The following is a 5,330-nucleotide window of genomic DNA, read 5'->3' on the forward strand; positions in this document are numbered from 1 at the left end:
GACTCTGGTTTGAAAGAACATCTGTAATATATAATATATGCTTTAACTATTATTTTTCAATGTCTTCAGATAAGAACCCCGAATTTTCAAGATGATATGATATCACACTCCTTCACATGAATAGTCTCAAAAACAGACACCGCTGGTGAGATAACCATGCTTCTGCTCTCATGCCATTTTATCTGTTATGGAATTGGGGAAACTGTTCTTTCTTAGAATTTAGGGCTAGCTAACTAGATTATTTTTCTGGTTCTAGTTTTTGGCAGAAATGGTAGGGTTACAATTATTTTCTCTCTTTGTGCTTTGAATTTTTCTCAGTGACCTTAGACTAATTAATTCTCAGTTGCTCCTTTTAACTAATTATATTAATAACAACATAACAGCTGCACCGCCCATGTTGCAACTGCTGTATTCAGACCTGAGAAAACACGCTGGACTCTTTTCTCCTGCAGTCCTCACAGTGCTATACCAGACCTGCATTAACATACAGACTAGGAAGCTACCTGCAGTAGAGGAAAGGGGGCCTGCTGAGGTACTAGTAAATGCATCAATGAATTTGGATCTTAAGCTTCTCACCTTAGTGTGACCTTTCAACCCTTTCATCTGTATTCTTCTTGGTTATTTCCAATGTTGCTCAAAATAATTCATACGTTTTTGTCTTTATAAATCTCAAAGATTTTCTTTTGAATTCTGTCCCTTTATTTATTTTAGATTTAATATGTTCAGGATCTTTATTATATTCACCTTTACAAATGTTTCTAATGATCCTAAGTCCTCTAACATATTTGAATACCTAATATGTGTTATGTACTAATATGAGTGTACCAATATATGAAGATAATTCTCCGCCCTCCAGGTATTCAAATGCTTATTGCATTTTCCTTGTATGCTCGCATGCATGTTTTGATTTTGCTTGGTGACATTAGAATAGACTAAATTGCCCAGGTTTTCTAAATCAAAACCTGCCATAGGACCCTCCTGAAGCTGTGTTACTTAATAACCAATAGCAGTTTTCTCAAGGCAGTAAGCACTTCAGAATGGACAACGTGGCAGAGAACAATTCTGTTTGAAATTTAGTTTCTGTAGCCCAGGAAGAATAGGTCTCATCTTCAGCTTCCTCTCCTATGCTTATGGTAAACAAACTGTGTTCAGAACACATGCTATCTTCTGCCAGTCCACATGTGTGTTATGTGCTTTGCTACTCTGAAATCCTGTTCATCACGTGGCTTATACTCAGAAAAGCCTCAGCCTATCTCAATCTAAGTGCACAGTGTCCAGTTTCATATTCAAATAGGTAAACATACATACACACAGGAAGCAAGGAGAATGCAAACAAATAAACAGAATGATGGGATATATGTTTGGAGACTTTTTCTTATGTGTGATTTGAAGTCAAGCTCAAGATTTAACTATTTTTTATGATACAGTTAGTTAAGATAGCAATTCATCTTGCTAATTCTGTACCTGATAAGAAAAAAGGTGAATGAAAGGTCCAAAATTCTCTCAGTCATATAGACAGCTACTGTTGGCCACCCGCTAGGAGCTTAGCTGGATTATCAAACATCATGTTAATTTTCGTCCTTTTCTGCTTCCCCGCATCACTGTTTGTTGTTCTTCAGGCAATGACAATGACAAGGGAGCCAGGCAGCTTTCTTACCAACCATCCTTCAGTAGACTAAAAATATAAGATACCAAATGACTTTAAGATTTTGAACTGCAGGGGGTGGAGAGATGGCTCAGAAGCTTAGAGTACTGGCTACTCTTGCAGTGTACCTGGGTTTGATTTCCAGCACTGACATGGCAGCCAACAACCATTCTTAACTCAAGTTTCTTGGGCACTGAATGACATGGGTACACTTACATACAAGCATAACACTCATACACCAAAAATAAAAATAATAAATAAAATATATTTTTAAAAAAGATTTAGAACAGCTGATCACATTTCAGTTCTTCCATGTTCTACCGGACAAAAGCACCTGTGGCCATATTGCCCCATGATTAAGGTACAGTTATTGCATGGATCTGGATTATTTTTAAAGGTTTGGTCCCCATATGGCTGTACTATTCTTTAGGGGTGGGAATACACAGAGATGGGGCACTGCTGCTCATTGGTGATGTGCTTTGGATGGGGATATTCAGTTCCCTGGTCTCTCCTCTTTCCTTTTGTGCCTCTCAGACACAACAAAGTGGGCAGCTTTGCTGTCCTCCCCCACCCCCCAGCCTCCAGGATGCTCTGCATCCCAACAGAGAGCTAAGTGATCCTAGGGTGAAACATCTTAAACAATGAGCCAAAGCAAACTTTCCTAGGTTAAGTTGATTTTAAAGGCCTTTTGGCACACCAATAAAAAGTGACTAAAACAGATTGTTTATGCTTTGAACACCTGTTACCAATGGTATTGGTATATATTTGCTGTACAAAGTGATTAATTTCATAATGATATTTTTGTTCAAATATACCATGCATTTTATCCATAATCACCCTTACTACTGCCCCTCTGCCCCTGCCTCTGCTCTTCCCCTTTTCCTTCCTCAATGGTTCTCTTTTCTATGTTCATTACACACACACACACACACACACACACACACACACACACACACACACCACACTCATACACTCACACATTATTTTCTTCCTGGGTCTAGTTTAATACCTGGATATGCTGCTCTCTAGCTTTATCTATTTTCCTGAAAATGATACAATTTCATTCTTTTTATGGCTCAATAAAACTCCATTGTGTATAGATCATATTTCATTAATCCATTCATCTGTTGAAGGACACTTAGACTAATTATATAACTTAGATTTAGCAAATATAGCCATAGTACACAGAGATAAGCAGGTGTGCTGGATGGCTTTAGTTGTCAACTTGACACACCTGGGTAGAGGGAGCCTCAATTCGGGAATTACCTCCATTGGACTGGCCTGTAGCCATGTCTGTGGGTATTTTCTTGATTACTGATTGATGGGGGGGGGGCAGATAGTCCACTGTGGGAGGTGCCACCTCCAGGCAGTTTGTTCTGTATTGTATAAGAAATAGGATGAGCATTGGACAGGGGAGAAAGCCATAAACAGCATGAACAGCGTTCCTCTATGGCCTTTGCTCCAGCTCTTGCCCTCAGTTTCCTCAGTTCTTATCTTGGGTTTCCTCAGTGATGAACCGTGACCTGGGAGGTGTGAGCCATGAGCCAAATACACCCTTTCCTCTCCAAGTTGGTATTGATCACAGAGTTTTGTCATGGAAATTGAAGGCAAACTAGAATAGCAGGTGTCTTTCTATTATGCTGACTTAGATTCCTTTGGGTATATTCTTGGGAATGATACAGCTGGATCACATGGTACTTGAATTTTTTTAAAGAACTTCTAGAGGATTCCTTTCTCTGTATTCTGAAAAGCATTTTATTTTTAATAACTGTTATTATAGGAGTGGGGTAGAGTAGAATTTCAATACTCTTTAAATTTGCATTTCCTCTTTTTTTTTTTTTTTTGGTCTTTTTGAGACAGTGTCTCTCTGTAGTCCCAGCTGGACAAGAACCCAATATATAGACCAGGCTGGCCTTGAACATATAGAACTCTGCCTGCCTCTGCCTCCCAAGTCCTGAAGTAAAGGTATGTACCACCATACCCAGCTACCAAAAACACAACTTTTAAATTACATGCAATCTCATTTCACTATTCTTGGAATTGTTTCCTGAATTAATGGAGTCCGGTTCAGAAGGTCTTGGTGCAAGGCTAGAATTTGAGGGCACCTTTATGTTTTTCACAGCATATTTAGAGTTTTAAATCAAACATCGAGGTATTTGATCCATGATAAACTACTTTTGTTCACGGTGATAAATATGGATGTATTTTAGGTCTTCTACATATGAATACCCAGTTTTCCCAAGACCATGTGTTAAACATGCTGACTTTAGTCCAATGTATGTTTCTGGCACCTTTGTAAAAAGTGAAATGGCTGCTCTGCTTCCCTGTGCCTGCAGCACCCACCGCAGGCCTCTCTCTGGGGTAAGTCGATTGTGCCCTCTGCGCCCTGACTCCCCCAGACTCATTCACCTTCCCATCTCCCCTGCCGGTCTCTCCTAATTTGGGTCATGCCCCATTCCTTGTCTTGGGGCCTCAGACACCTGGGGAACCAACACTGCTTCCTGCTCCTTTTCATCCAGACCAACATAGTGCCTTCTCTGGGCCCCGGGAGCACTGCTTCTGGGCCTAGCCCCACCCTCACCTCCCTCTGCTGCCCTGGGCCTGCACCACAAGCCAGCCTCTTTCTGGGACATGGAGGCTGACCTTTCCTCTTCCGGAACCTTTGCATCCAGACCAACACATGTCCTCAGTACAGTCCCCAGGAGTCCTTGGGGCCTCTTCCCACCCCATCTGCCTTTCCATCTCTGTGTGGCATGGCCACCAGCTGCCCTAGACCAACATCTTTCCTGGGCCAGGGTCCCAGGCCAGTCCAACCCCCAAATTCCTGAGGTCGAAATCATTCCTGGGAGGATTCAGACCTTAGGAGAAATCCTGAAAACCTCTGACCCTCACCTGAATTGGGCCTCTGTGAGAACTCCTGAAGACAAAAGCAGCCACTCCAATACAAAATCAAAATAGAGAACCAGAAGCTGAGACGAACCAGCCTTTCATGCCCCAAAAGTAAACCACAAAGACAAATAAAGTTCACAAAAAGAAGCAGACCTAAACTTGAAGGCCTGAGCCTCACATGAGAATCAGAAACTACAAAAGAAATTTACATGCCAAAATCACAGAGAGAAAGTAATAACATGAAAAACCAAAATAATATATCCCCACCAAATACAAATAGTCCTCTAGAGCAGTACAATGAGAACCCCCTAGAGATAACGCAAGACATGGAACTCAAAAGAACAAATATAAATATGAAAAAAGAATTCAGGGGATTTAAAGAACACACACACAAAAAAAAAGAAATCAAAGAACTCAAGGAACATAGGGATAAACTTCTGAATGAATTCAGAAAAAAGGTAGAAATATTGAAGAACACTCAGGTTGAAATGAAGAAGGAAGTGAAACACTCAGTAAGCCAATTAGAAATGACAGGAGAAAGCCTCACCAATAGGATGAATGAAATGGAAAACAGAGTATCAAGACTGGAAGATAAAGTGGACAAACTAGACCACTAAAGCAAAGATTATGAAAAATTTAAGAAACCACAAGAATGGAATATGCAGCAATTGTGCAACACCATAAAAAGACCAAACTTACAAATCATAGGCATACAGGAAGGAGAAGAATCTCCTTCTGGTTCAAGATAATGGCTTAGACCAGATCTTCAACAGAATCGTGGAAGAAAATTTCTAAT

The sequence above is a fragment of the Nannospalax galili genome, unplaced genomic scaffold (genome assembly GCF_000622305.1).
Source record: "Nannospalax galili isolate Female #2095 unplaced genomic scaffold, S.galili_v1.0 scaffold965, whole genome shotgun sequence".
Classification (NCBI taxonomy): domain Eukaryota; kingdom Metazoa; phylum Chordata; class Mammalia; order Rodentia; family Spalacidae; genus Nannospalax; species Nannospalax galili.